The 16,527-nt window shown below is 31.5% G+C and overlaps 1 protein-coding gene across 1 annotated transcript in view; it reads right to left on the bottom strand.

Moving 5' to 3' along the window:
• Nucleotides 1-1,110, bottom strand: part of LOC148313504 (uncharacterized) — a 26,526-nt gene extending 25,416 nt beyond the window's left edge. Inside the window, exon 1 of the mRNA XM_088261200.1 lies at nt 1,073-1,110. The gene's annotated coding sequence lies outside the window, so the exon portion shown is untranslated. The remainder of the gene's footprint in view (nt 1-1,072) is intronic.
• Nucleotides 1,111-16,527: the final 15,417 nt, after the last annotated feature.

Raw genomic sequence — 16,527 nt, forward strand, 5'->3', positions numbered from 1 at the left:
TAAATCTGGCAGAATGTGAATCTATTATAACCTATTCGAATAAATTAATCACTGGATATTGGATTGAGAATAAAAACCCATTGCATAATATTCACCATTACTTGATCGAAACACTCGTAATTAAGAAACCATAACATACTACATCATACATTGTAATACATTTGGAGGTACATTCAACCATAAACAGTAATGTATGTTCCTCAAAATATTGAAGAGAAGTATTATGTAAGAACAGATTTTCGCTAAACGGTTTTACTCAGACAATTTATTTCAACCGTAATAATCATAATATAATGTTAGTAAGAAAAATATTTTAAAAATTACTGAATTAAAAAACATCAAAGTGTATTTGTAGGGAAGAAATAAGGTAGTTGGAATGACGGTCAATTGTACAATTCAAAGGGAGTTTATAATAAAAAAAAATTAAAAGAAAATATTTAAAACTTAATCCCTAAATTAGGTACTAAATTATTTTTAACATTTTAATAGTTCCTTACTTCATATTATATTACCAGTAATAAATTATGCACTCGAAATTTTCTTCTATAAAATATTTATGCCAAATAATATTTCCGTCTCAGCATACATGCTCACTAGGGTAGGTAGGTAAGGGCTCACTTTAAGGACTAATTTTCAGGAGAAGTACGAGTACTTACTAAGTATGTATGTAAGAAGTGCCGGTGGCGGGAAAATCTAACCGGCAAGCACTCTTATAACGAGATGGAAACGAAACTGCACACTCTAATGAACTTTTATTTCTGATACACAAAACGATTCATTGACATTTAAACTTTAAACTTTTAGCGCGATCGCATAATGTAAGTCATGACACTTAAAGCCTAATTTAATGTGTTTCTCCGCGATGACATCACTGATCGTAACACCAATTCAGAGGTAAAAAGTTCACGTGTGAATAAAAATCATGCAATAGCTACTCACCTGTGCGTCTATTAAACTTAATTTGCCGTTTATTTTAAAAATGTGATTTCGATTTTGAAACGATGAGTGAGATGAAAATGGTCTGTAGCACTAGGATGGGAGCACTGGAGAGTAACACTGATTACTTGCTTACCTTGGATACGCTTTGTCTGGCTAGTGGATGCGGAGTACGCGGAGAGGGCGAGGCGCCCAGCCTTATATACTGGGTGGTGGGTGGGGGCGGCGCATGGCGGAGGGGATGCTGAGGACACCGGACCCGGGCCCTCCCCCCCCCCGCCCTGCGCCTCTCTCGGCCTAAGCTCAGTGGCTCTTTCAGCTCCTTTCCTGAAAGCCCTTACCTGAACTTAAAGACACGATGGAGGTTCCTGGAGAACAAGTCATACGAGAAGAAAGAAAAACCACATTGCCGTATTTTCGAAAAAAAAGTATTGAAACTTCATTAAATTATTATTACATATTTCTGAGCTATGGGAGCTTTTTTGCCCAATTAATTCAAATATTATACAAATTGAAAAGTTATAACTAAAAAAATTAATCATATGTTTAGCTATGATTAAACCTATTGTTCGTCATTTTTATTTCAAAAAACTTATCACGAATGTTAAGAACTGTGTTTGTTACATTTTCTTAATATTGTATTTTGGATCTTTGCTCCTCATCCTGAGGAGTGTTGTAACCAATTTTTCTCTCTTCATACGAAAGCTTTAAGAGGAGACGTTTTGAGCCAAACAAATATTATTTTATCTCAATTATTTTGGAAAAATATTTTGATTGTTTTTTGACAATTTAAACTGTTACTATCAAATTACTTATAAGCTAAAGTAACCTGAACGCTGTTGAGCTGATGTAACCAGACGCCACAATACTTAAGAACTAATAACGATAATATAAAATATCCTACAAAAAGGAACAGGATAACATTATACAGTAGATTAAAAAACCCGCCGCGTTTAAGATGAGTCGGCCTGAATCAGTCCTATACGTCAGTGAATCACGAAAGTAAATAGAAAATGAAAATCAGTATGTTCAAGTTATTCCAAATACCTTTAATACCAGAAATAGTTTCTGCGATTGTACATGCTTTGGCATGCTAACGTTCGAGTATAATAAGTATGTAAATGGATTCACCGCGAGATTTTTTTAAACGAATGCAGTCACCTTGATTCATTTAGTGAATACACCAAGAATTCTATTTGAATTACAACGTATATATAATTTCTGTCGTGTTATTTTCTTAGTGGAATCTAACGAGTTACGTATGTAAGAGGGTCAGACGTGTTCGTATTTTGAGTCGGCGTAACTAAAGATGTTCACCGCCAATTTGAAATACCTACACGATAAGAACGGCGTGAGCTTTGAAGGACAACTCTGCGATTGAAAAATGATAGGAGCTTGTATTAATGGGGTTGGTGACTGATACTAACGTGACTGAAGGGCGCCCGAGGAAGATCATTTTTAAAGTGGAAGTTGTCTATAACTCGCAAGGTTAATATTTCATTAAAAAGTCAGTAATTATTGTCGTGGACTGAGTCAGAGTTCATAGGTTGGTATCTACTTTACCACAACTATTCATTTTATTTATAACCGGTCTCTTAGGCCTACGAAAATATAAATAATAATTTTTATCTGCATAATAAGAATTCTAATTCAAATTGTCGAGAATAACTCAAGCTACTAAGGAATATATTCTCCGCATTAGATACTGCGTAAAGAAATTCAAATATTCCACAGACATCTGGACAGTTGACGGGCAGTATCCTTCTTTAGTTTATATCTCCAAGTGCCTTTCAATTTAACTAATCATATAATATATGGTGCCACTTTTTGTTACAATTCCTAATGAATCATGTCAGTCTTCACACCTCTCCGGTCTTTATCATGCCTTCAACTGCATTCTTCCGCACCTTCAGTCAGTCCAAGGCAGGCTAAGCACATTGCTCATTCCCTATTTCTGATCCATCCATGGTGATTTCATTCGCACTCCCAGTTGAAGCCGATGATTGCCAAGTTTTTTTAGTTTTATGAAGTCATAAGCCAAAAAAACGTTAGCCAGAAATTATATATTTAAGTTTCTACTTATTATTCAATACGCAACTAAAACAACTCATTACAAATTTTAGCCATTATGACATCGTGAAATTATCAATAATTCCTCCATTGGCCCGTTTCTACACGTCTTATAAGTTTAGGATAGACAAAAAATAAAAATATACACACACGCATACATATTTATATATTATATAAATTAAAAAAATATATAAATATAAATATATATATATATATATATATATATATATATATATATATATATGTGTGTGTGTGTGTGTGTGTGTGTGTGTGTGTGTGTGTGTGTGTGTGTGTGTGTGTGTGTGTGTGTGTGTGTGTGTTTTAAGATAGATACACTATTATATTATATTATATTATAGGTAGTATAAAAAAATATTAAAAATACATTTAATTATTTTCTAGGTACCTACGCAATAATGCTTTGTAATTTCGAATAAAAAGAGTACTTTTGCTTTCTTCATATAAAATTTATGGCCAATGATCAATGATTTACAAGTACCAAGGACCCTGGTTCCCATCACATATATTATCGGTCTACGTAGCAAGTACAGTTTTGTACATTACATGTTGGACACATCGTATCTACGATACATCATTGTTCATACAAAACTTCTCACAGGTGAAGTTGAGAGGAAACGCCGCAAATTGTTTAATACCCTAACAAAAAACAATATGATCACGGTGCCAAAAGTCGAAGGTCGATGCGAATGCAAATTTGGATTTCAAGCGTATTGTAATTTGTTTATCAATCTAATTCTGTTTAACCCGTTGAACCCATGACTTTTTAAAGGTATTGAATATAAACTAATTTATTACACAATTTTATATTTTGAAGAGGATTTCACATTCTTATTTTTAAATATTTATTCAAATTCTTCAAAGTCTGAAAATTACATAAATTGTTTCAAATGTAACTTCATAGTTCGGTAATTGAATCGGCAATAATTAACGTTATGCGGGTATTAATTTTATTGTATTATGATTTGTATTAGAATGGAATTTTTCCCATTTTTAAAAACCCATATGTGTTTTCATTAAATACGCTGTCAATCATTGAAAAATAACTTCAACATTGAAAATATTTTAACGTTATTAAAGCGCCAAGTCACATTATGTATTTATCGCAACAACAAAATGGTTAAGGTGTAGGTACCTATTATCAATATACACATGACAAGTGACTATCGCCCGTTTGTCGTGTGACAGTTGCATCTCACGTGAACTGCTTATGTCAATTTCCGTGTTTCTAGGAGCCCATATTTTGGCGTCGTCCTAATACAACTCGATTACGCGACCATCACAAGTTCTTGCGAATTTTACACGTACGAATCCGGGATTATTATACAGATCTTCAATAAGTGTCCTAATTGGCATTCACACAATCAATTATTCGAGATATGTATATTTAATCGCGAATTCGTACGAGTAAAATTCGCGAGAACTTGCGATGGTCGCGTTGTATTAGGGGACAACGCCTTTATAAACGCATGACAAATAAGTAGCGCGACCGACATTTTACGAGGTTTTAAGATTTTAATCACGATTTAATAAGTATATGATATGCTTTTATACAAAAAATAATGTAACTAGGTGATATTCATCTATCAGTCTAATGCAGGTTAATAATATTATTTATGTGATTTTTTATGGGTATTAAACCGGTCTAATTACGGGAAAACTACATTAATAATAATGCATATTATACGAGAAATATGTTTTATCGAAACCATGGGAGTTGGTTTGTTTAAAATAATCCATGTGAATGTGTATTATACATTTGCAGGATTATAATTATGTTGTAAATCAAGGTGCTTCCAATATTCTGCAAGAAACGGATATATTTTGTACCAACACGGATGTAGGCGTCCAAAATACATATTATGTCGATACTTCTATACCTACTACATGTATTACATAATTCTTGGTTCTATGAAACAATAAACAATTTAATCCTCTAGCGTGTGTGAAATAATTTTTTGTTTTATTTAAACGGACCATGTTTTAATACCACCAAAAAATATCGTTTCTCGCGGTAACACGTACAAATGTATGTAATATTTATTTTCTCAAAAGTCCTTCAATATTTTTTTGTTTGAAATTTTTTTTACTGATTTTCTCAATAGTAAATTATTTTAATAAAATAACGTCATAAAAATGACAAAACGAAGCAACACCCAAAAAAAGCAGATTAAATATTCAAAGAAAGATTTTGAAATTCCTTCACATTGCAAACATTATTACCTACATTTTTTGGTGTTTGTTTTGAAAACGGTATTACTTAGTACCTGAACATTTTGCACACAATGCCAAAGTTTAACATTTGTAATAAAAACACCTTTGACCCGCTGTGAGCGCCGAGTGAAGGAATACTTACTACACCATTGTTAAACAGATCTTGTTGTAAATAATTTATACAATCACACCTTAATAACTCTTATTTTGTTTTTTTTACTGTGTGAATGAATTTTAACTGAAATACATATGTTTTCATTCAGCAGCAGATCATGTCCGTAATAAAGGATTGTTTTTTGTGATGCGTATAAAATTATGATGCTATAATTACAATGCACATAATCCTTGGACAGACTTCACAACAACTGTAGCCTGTACCATTTAAAAATAATAAACTGATTTTCTTAAAAATTCTTAAACGAAATAACGAAATATTGGATTAATTCAAATTTACGATTGAAATTTAATATTATCTTAATTCAGGATCGAAGTCTGCGCGATCCTAAATACACGTGTTATACATACATACATAGTTTCGTAATTCCTTCATCTCGATGCATGTAAATGTACAGTGAAAATATGTAATAGTAGAAGTAAGTACTGATTATGTATATTGATTTCTTATTAACTTTAAGGTTGTAATTATATTTAGTTTTTAAATGTTATTTTACAGCCACCGAAATCGAAAGACCTTCACCTAAAAAATATGAAATCATTTAATAATTATGAAATGAATACATTTGCAACACTATCGATTTATATTATATACACACTTTTAATATATATATATATGCATATATATATATATATATATATATATATATATATATATATATATATATATATATATATATATATATATATATATATATGTATATATATAAATATATTATATATATATATATATATATATATATATATATATATATATATATATATATATATATATATATATATATATATATATATATATATATATATGTATATATATATATGTATATATATATATATATATGTATATATATATATATATATATATATATATATATATATATATATATTATATATATATATATATATATATATATATATATATATATATATATATATATATATATATATATATATATATATATATATATATATAAATTTAAACCAAAACGGTCCCGAAACTCATTTCACGTCAAGCTTTTTACTAAAAATTTTGACGAATGATGTATGTAAATAAAGATTGTAATTACGTAAGCGCAAACATTGTTTCGTCTGATTGATTTTGAAAAATTAAAAATTTATATATATATATCGTAGTCGTACAGGAGAAAGTGACCAACTGACAAAACGTAAAATGTTCAGGAGGGCCATTTAAACGTTTTTACACTTTTGTTATCAATTAAAAACAAAGAAATAATGTATTCACGATTGTGATTATTTTTGTGTGAAAAGAGATGTTTACCAATATTGAAATGAGTAAAAAATATTTTTGAAAATTTACATCCTAAAGTTTTTAAAATTACTTAAAGCAGTTGGTCACTTTTTCCTGGAATAAATTTAGGAAAAAATGCAGATAGTCACTTTTGATTCTTAGAATGAGAACCGAAACGTTAGTTACAGATACAAAAGTTTAATTCAAAGCATTTTATTTTATTAATTTAAATTAAGAAAGAAACTTTTTTTTGGAAAATAAACTAGCTGGTAACATAACATATATTTTTTAAATAACATAACTTTTTTTAAAATAAATATCCAAAAAGTAAAGAAGTATTATTCTGACTCAGATTCAGAATCTAAGTTTGGTTCTGGTGCTCTGTCCTCCAGCCCGGGTTCGATTACCAGGGGGGGTTGAAAATAAATATTAGTGATTTTACACTATAATATTTATTTCATATTACCCTGGACTGGTCCCTGAAGCGCAGGAGTGATCATCCTGCCTTCATGTAAGTAACGATCAAGATAACACTGCATCAATACGATGCAGTGCCCTATGCACCATTAGTTGCGGATAAGGGTTAGAAGAAGATTTGAGATCTAACATATCGTCAAATCTTAATTCATGTACATTATATGGATCACTCTTTCTTGATTTTTACATATTTTCATCAATAATTTACCTCTACTGGCCATTTGACTTTGAATTTAGTCACTTTGTTTCTCTAGAAACATTTAAATGTCAAATGTTTCATACAGAACTATAAATAACTTCACGGCGTTGAAAATTGTTACAACAGGCAATAATGTCCAAGTGTCACTTGGTCACTTTTGCTTGTAAAGAAAATGAACATCAATGCAGTTAGTCATTTTTAACATGTCAAAATATTATACTTCCAAGTTAAAAATCGCTCTGGGGTTTTTTTCAGGGCAGTATTAAACTAGTAAGATGTCAAATAGTTAATAATCACGTTTTTGTAAAAACTGCAGTTGGTCACTTTCTCCTGTATGACTACGATATATATATTTGAAAAAAAGGTACCGGAGCTGTTCCACCGCGTTACATGGAAAAAAAGCCCTGAATATACATGCACTAAAATGAATCTTATTACTTTGCAGAAATAAATTACCTCTTAAAATTAAATGGATAAAACTGTAGTTTAATGTTCGAAAAATACTTCTGTAACTCGATTGTTCTTGTAATCGGGGCGCTAGGCAAACGACATTTCAAATTATTTTTACGCCTTTTTTGACGCAATCCCCTTAACATTTGACGCAACCTCAAAACTGTTGTCCTGGGAATGACTAGCAATCTAGAACCGTAAGATTTTGTGCAAAATCTCAATTAAGTTTTAAATTATTGTTGCTTAATTTTATAGAGTAAAACTATAGTTATACTAACCACATATATACATACCTATTCACACCGTAGAAGTGTATATAGGCAATAATGAGTGCTGTATTATAAAACTTTAGATTCAATTTATTTTTTTGACTATAATATTGGTCCGCCTGTGTACAGCGCGCTCTGATTTATTTGATCATCCAGCATGGTTTTTTTTTTTGTAATTACTAGAGTGACTTATCATTTCCGATTACATTCATGTATTGTATAAGGAAGTACCTCGATTACTCTTCCCATAAATGTTGTAATTGCACAGGCGGCTTCAAGAATAATCTTTCAAATTATATTATATATTATTTATTATGATGTAATATAATACAATATTTAGGTACATCTAAACAGCAAATTAGATGTTAAATTTCTAGGCACTGACCCACGGGACTACAACTAGACCTACAAATTACTAGCCACTAATCCACGGGACCACAACCCGATCCCCAAATTACTAGCCTCTGACCCATGGGACAACAACTTTACCCTCAAATTACTAGTCACTAATCCACGGGACCACAACCCGATCCCCAAATTACTAGCCTCCGACCCACGAGACCACAATCCGATCCCCAAATTACTCACCGCTGACCCGCAGGACCATAACTTAATTTAAAATTATTATCCACGGAACCACAACCCGATCGCCAAAAAGTAATTTGCTAGTAAAGGCTAGTAAGCCTCTGATCCACGGGACCACTACCCGACCCTCAAATTCTGATTTTCTTTTGTTTTCATATGTATAATGCTTCAGCTATATGAGTAAAGTCAGTCAATAAGTTTATAATTTTCCGCATTACGTTCAAATTATTGCTTGTGTTAACCATACTTTGTCTTATATAAAATAAAGTAATAATTTATTTAAAATAACATTTATTTCAAATTCCAAACATTCTCAAAACATTATTGCACAGGTTGGTGATATTATGGTATTGACTGTGCATGATGTATTATTTTAAGTACACAACTTATTACGTATGGAAGTTGAAAGATTGACGTAACAGAAAATCTCCATCGTGGCATACTTTCATTAGCATGTGACCAACTTCCGCCATGTTGACTATTGACTATTTTTTCAATGTTAACGCCAAGAATGCACTTGACGAAGTTTCTTTGTAACTGACTAACTGCTTGAAATGTGCGCATAATACAAACATGACAAATAAACATATCCAATAATATTCTAATAATCTTTTATTTTGTTCTATATTCAGAAGTAAGTTAAGCGATAAAGTAGTTTAATTTTATTTTTACAAAGAGCCAAAAAGCTCGCCAAAAAAAAGTGATAATCTACAATTAATTTGAAGTGTTTTTTTTAATCATAATGAAGAATAGAAAAATAAAAACAGTTTTTAGGAGTGTGACTTAATTTCATACGCCTTAATGCATAATTAATATGAGCATTATTATTGAAGATTTATCTGTATTGTCAAAATAAAAATAAATAATTTCAATATTAAAAAAATCCTTTCTATCAACTTTTTTGCAATAAGATATGTGTACATTAGTAGGATCACAGATATGAACCAATAACTTCCAAACAACCTGAAATGGCTAGTGCTTTCAATATATAAAATTAAGTAAACACCACAATATAATTAATTAGCAAAGATTTATAATGTTCTTCTTCCTTCTACATCGTTCTTCCCAACTTGTGAGTGTTAACAAGTATGTATAGGTACTTGGATTAAAAGAAGCTATATTTTTTAAAGGGTAAATGTAACGTAGATATAACGAAGTATATCCGTAGGGTATATACTTAGGGTAGGTATATACGTAGGGTATATGTATAAAACTTCTATTGCTTAGAAGTTTTTTTTAATGAAATGCGTAAATCCTTTAAAACAGTGTTAATAAATAATGCAATCAAGCATGTATTCCTATTAATGCCATTTCACCTTCACTATTGTACATATTTACATAGTAGCTGTTTGGGAAAAAGGTAGGTGCTGTTTTATACAAGTCGGTAATGGGGAACCACGAGGTAAATGAACCTCAACTGAAGATGTCGTCAGAACAATAATTTGTTTTTTTTTAAAGATTGAATTGAAGGAAAAAATAACTTTAGAAAAAACCGCGTTATTATCTTTTACGCTCAAATCCGACGTGACAAAAAGTGAAGAGTGAATATATTATATTTGGTCAAATATTACGAAGATAAATGTACTGGTAATTCTAACGCTTGTGTGCTACAAAATTATTTTAAAATTAATTATTTACTTGTCCTTGACTAATATGCTGGTAACTTACATGATGAGTAGTCTAATGCCATAGTACTGAATAATAAATACTTTGGATATTATACATATAGATACTTATAACTACTGGGACTTTAAAAATCCCAATAATCTTGTGAAATTCGAATCGTGAAGTGTGCCTCATTATCAGAATCTAATCAGTAGAGAAACTGCAATCCTTGCACTTGCATGAGCAAATAGATACATAAATCAATACAGGCGCATATGCACAAAAATTTAAGATGTTTTTTTTTTATTAATCTACCAACTATTGTACTATTGTATATGCTTCACGAGAATAGAAAATCGTATGTGTTCTGAAAAAACGTTAGTGTTGCGTTGTTTTTATACTACAAGAAAGGGTATTCAAATAAAAACATGTTTTTGAGTTTAACTATTTCTTAAATCGTTTGAATATGAGACTTGACTTTTTTCTAATATTATTATATACCATTGTAATTAGCATATCTTATCACTTTCATGCATTTTACTAATGGGTTCTATGTTTACGGCAAACAGCTAGTCAAGGTCTCAGAACTCGGTAGCTGAACAGTATGCTAACCTAGATATTAGGTAAATGCAGTGAATCTAACAATACCCACCAAAAATTGTAATTCCAAACACTGTCGCACAAAGATGCCCTATAAAAATATACAAGCCCCCATAAAAATATAAAAGCCCATATAAAAAGCATGAATAAGGTGAATTTATAGAAACTCACCTTATTCATAAAAAAGTTACAAGGCTCTAATTGAACAATTGAGAAAATCAGGTGCGAAAAAGCGCATATAACATTGTTATGCTGTTGGTCATATTATTTTCAAATCAATGCAAAATAAAATACTCAAAACATTACATTTTTGTTGTTTTTTTCGACAGACACATATTCAAATTTTCGCCGATTTTTCTATTATACAAAACTCTATACAGTAAGTCCTCTACTTACGTAATTTCAACTTACGTGAATTCATACTTACACTTTTTTATGTTTTTTTTCTCGAGACCTTTGTTCTACCCAACTTAAATCCCTCAGATGTCAAACAAATGTAAATGTTTTTCTCAAATTGATAATAAAAGAAGACATGCCATGACAATAGATCCAAGACAACCAAAGTTAAAAATTTAAAACAATACGAAAAAGGTGAAAAGATGGCTGACATTGCACGCGCTCATAAAATGTCTCATTCTACGATAGAACAATTATAAATTCGAATTATATGTTTGTGAAAAAAAAAACAATACTAATGCAATCTACGACAATTACCAAAAATACAGGAATATTAATAATTAATAAATAGTTTGTATGTATACAGAAATAATTATACACGTATCTGATTAAATAATAATAAAAAAGGTTTTATCAAATATATCCATGTAGATCTATTCTGTTTTCACAAATGTTCGATACCATGGATCAATATTTCTCAAATATACTTTTTTTTCGACTGGCGCGATTTTTCGACTTGCACGAAAACCTTCGGAACGAATTAATCGTGTAAGTAGAGGACTTACTGTGTAAGATATGGACGAGGAGTCTCAAGAAGCTGATAGTAACAAGAACAGAAAAGGGTAAGCGAACAAGTGAACAGACTGTCACAAGTTGGCCACACACCAAATAAAAAACTTAATGGGTCATCTTTAAACACTACTTTTAAGGCCTAGGTTTCAAGCTGGTCTCAAGCATTCAAATCAGAATGCGGTCAGCCGCGCTCAGGGCTGGACGTCTGTTCCGAGCAATTTTTTAAAAAGAATGTATACGGATTGAAAAAAATATTAACAAGTATGTATATTTATATTTTTTACTCCTTACCTTTCAATAACTCTTTTCTTTTCAAAACTATATATTCATTTAGAAGAAATTTTATTTCGATAAAAAAAACGGTGATTTAAGAAAAAATCTATTAGGTACTTCTAATGTTATCTGGATTTAGAGAAAACCAAGTTGCGTTGTAACGCATACTGGGCCTTAAATTCGCCTTGGGCTGGGAGAAATGGAGGAAAATCATTTACGTGGCACCTAATATCCGAGGAGACCACGACGCTCATCATGGAGCAAGATGATATTTATGGAGAATTATAGTCGTCTCTGGTATCCAATTCAATGTCAAAATATTCGCATAGACAGGGATCGTCATAACGACGGAGAAGGAATACGAATTAGAAAATGTGCGTGTTTTGCGTTTCATATATTCTACAAAAAAAATGTTTTGACATAACGCCAGCGGCATTACACCTATTAGAAAAAAACTAACAAAAAAATCTTATTCTATGCAAATTACCTTAACCTCGTGAACACGATTACTAAGAAGATTGTTGCAATGATTAGGTCGTATACCCGCATATATACGCAGGTACATTACGTACAGACTCCTCCAATCTCTAATGATGAGGGAAAAAACTTTCGATTATTGTCAGCCTGACACGAAATGTAATTTCAACAATAAGTGCTGCTCGTTACAGCAAAGGTTACCATCTAACCGCCGAGCAACCTACTCGTAGCTGAAGATTGCCGTTATCATCACCGGATCAAATCAATAAGCTCTATTTTATTATCAAATTTATAATTTAAATACTTTTTTTAAATGTCTTACGCTGGTTGCAATTTTAAAAAAGTTTTCTTTATAATAATGATGTTTTCTATGGTCACCTGAAAATTTAATGGATGTGGTCATCTGACTGGAAAAAAACTGACATACACGGTCGAACGAACGGGCGATGAAAGATTAGCGATCTGGTAAGGCACCATGGTTTGAAAACGTAACAGACCAACAATAAATAAACCGGTTAAAAACAAGAAGAAGAAGAAGAAACGGAAAATAAATAAGTGCTTATTGGGTCTACATCCTACAAAAGTGATTAATTTTAACAAAAAAATAGTTTTGAAAAAAACTTGTACCAAATCGTATCACGCGTTTTCGATCATGATTGTGCCATAATTTTTCACAATTTTTAATACAGGAATCACGTGTGTTTCATCTTTTAATGATTCAAAGAAGTTAAATAAACAGCAATTAAATATTTCAACTTACTAAAAACAAAAATCTTTTTTGCGTTTCTCGGGCAAAAGAAATCACAGTGAAGGCATAGGAAATTATGGACTTCTTTCTAATTTATACTTATAAGAAAAGAAAAGAAGAATGATTTTAAATGGATGAGGGTATGTTGCAGGGTGTGATACACACACACACACACACACACACACACACACACACACACACACACACACACACACACACACACACATATATATATATATATATATATATATATATATATATATATATATATATATATATATATATATATATATATATGTGTATATATATAATATAATTTATTATATACTCTTACTCGTTTTATATTACAATGATAAATACTAATATAATACCTGATGATCAATTAAAATTGTACCTAATCAGTGATTACATCGATAAATAAATTATGGTGTCCAGTGTGTTAAATTCTGGTACTCAAACCATCAAATTAATTGGGCACTTTCTTTTATTTTAACTTATTAGTATCCATACAGGATGTCCTGTTGTTAATGGTTTTTATTTTAACGGTGGTTCAGGAAATCATTTGTATCTAATTAATCACGGGATCAATATATATTTTTTAAATAGTTCGTTATCGTCTTAGTCGTTATAGTCTTCTCGTAGGAATTAGATATAGGAGATCGAATTGAGAAACCGAATCAAATGACTACTTCTTTAACGGAAGTCCTTACGTAATTCGGGTTTTAGATTCGATCATTTAAAGCTAATCACGCCACTCGGTTCACAAATTTCGTTGCGTATTGCGTATTTCTAGCTTCTCGTGTATTTGACTATTTGCAACCAAAAAATCAAAACTGGAAAGTAATACAAACTAAGATAAAGTAGCGAATACCATCCCAATCAAGTAACCGAAAAAGTTAATTACCCATTAGTCACATACCTACTAGGAAGTCGAAGCTTTACAAATTAATCGAATGTCGGACTACTTTCCAACTAAATAGAGGTAGGTACAACTCTTACTTGCAAACAAAGCATAAATTAATATACAACTTTTAAAATGTGACTTCAAAACGAGTATCCGATGTTTTTTTGCAGAACTACTTATTTTTATATTTACCTTATAATTTAAAAAATATTTATTGTAATTTAATATGAAAAGCATAACGCCCTGAAATGATTTTTGTCTGCTATACAATTTTTTTTAAACTGCCGCTTTAATGATTCAAGCTCTTTAATTAAAGTTTCCCACGACTGTCCTGTTTATCCAATGGTACCTAACTAGGACACTCGGTCGGAGAAGAGCAATATTAATCATTGGTAATAAAGTAAAGTACCGTAAAGTGGGTATACTTTGCACCATGGGTGATACTTTGCACCACCTTCTGTAAAGAAATTGTAGAGCTGGTCATCTCTGATACATGTCATTTTTCATTCTACTTTCTATTGTTTCTGATAGATGGCACTTCAATCTACTTTTTAGTTTACAGAAGTAACAGTCGGTCGCTATTGCTTCAATGCGTTTTTCCTGTCCGAACGTAAAGAAAGTTTTCTGTCTGAAAATTGTGTCCGAAAAAATCCAGTGGAATCAGTATACTGAAACTAGTTACAACAAGTGAGTGGTCTCTAAATCGTAGGTAGGTAGGCCCTGCTTTTCTCAAATGCTGTATTTTTTAGTTACGTTGTCAAGTTTATGTAAAAATAATATTTTTTTAACTGACTTGTATTGACCACATTTGGGGTAACATTGCACCAAGTGCAAAGTATCCACAAAAGGCCATAGTTAATTAATTTGATGAAAAGTCTTAAAACGGCTAATACAACTTGACATGTTTGCTTAACATCTATTGGTTTTGTGTACTTACTTAATTCCTGATGGTATATTTTTTTCAAAAATGTCAAGAACACACAAACAGCGGCCTTATGCCAGACGATACTGCGATTTTACACCGAAAAGAGTGGAGCAGTGTTTGGAGGCCATTCGAAATGGTACAATCAGTCAATGAAAGGCTGAAGAAATTTTCAAAATCCCCAGAAGGACGATTAACTATAAACTCAAAGGTCAGCACACAAAACCTGTGGGAAAACCTCCGATATGTGACAAGGGCGAAGAGCAATCCTTCGTAAACTGCATAGTAGACATGAGTGAGTACGGTTTCCCAGTGAGTGTTTTTAACATTCGCTACATTCTAATAGCCTATTTGGATAGATTTGGCAGAAGAGTACGAATATTAAAGAACAACGTACCAGGCTCTGAATGGATAAGATCATTTTTGCAAAGACATAAAACCTTGACTGTTGCTAAAACTAGTCAGTTGCTTAATCGGTTGCCATTAAAAGCGTATGACGATGACGTGCGCCAGAGTTTTCAACAGTTTTTGGAAGAAAACAGATTCAACCCAAAGAATTCAGTCTTAAAACGCAGGAAAACGATACCGATAGAACCAGGTAAGAGCATTGCTCAAGATCCGAATGTCGAAATGAACGTTGACGAGACACAAATGCTACCTGAACCAACTACATCAATGATCCCACCTTCCGCATCGAAACTTCCAGCATATCTAGCATTAACTGATTATAGTTCACACGGAAGCTTTGAGGAAGAGGGAGAAGAACAAAAACGATGACTGAAACCAGTTATCGTATTTGTTCTTCCATTTCATTAGGACCAGTAAAAAAGAAGGTGGGAGAATATGTCGTATTTCATTATGAAGGAGAAAATTTTCCGGGACATATTTTGGAAATAAAGAAAGACAGAGCTGTTAAATCCATGCAGGAGAGTCTCAAATCGTGGAAGTGGCCGATGAAGGATGACTTTCTTCAATATTCTTGGAAGGATGTAGTGGGTTCCATAAAAGAACCGAAAATGCAATCCAAAAGAGGTTTCTTTACCGTCCCGGAACTTGACCATATTTAGACCTAATTTAATTTTAATTCCTATTACCTATGTAGTACGATATGTTTTAATATCCACCTTTTATTTTATATAATTTTAAACCTTCAGTATTGAAAAAAAATAACATTTTTGTTAGATTTTTCAATATTTAAAAAAAAAAAATTCTATCAAGTGTCTTATTTTTCCATAATTATACAATATTATAATCTGCATTTAGTGAACTGTGAGCCAAAACCCTTCATAAGGTGCAACAAAACTTGTAGGATAGCCTTTACTTAGCATTAATTTGGATTCTAGTACGAAAAGTGTAGAGAAAATATCATGGTGCAAAGTTGTACTTTA

The sequence above is a fragment of the Brachycentrus maculatus genome, unplaced genomic scaffold, assembly GCF_059751285.1.
Source record: "Brachycentrus maculatus isolate JH-2025_06_01 unplaced genomic scaffold, ASM5975128v1 h1tg000010l, whole genome shotgun sequence".
Taxonomy (NCBI): Eukaryota; Metazoa; Arthropoda; class Insecta; order Trichoptera; family Brachycentridae; genus Brachycentrus; species Brachycentrus maculatus.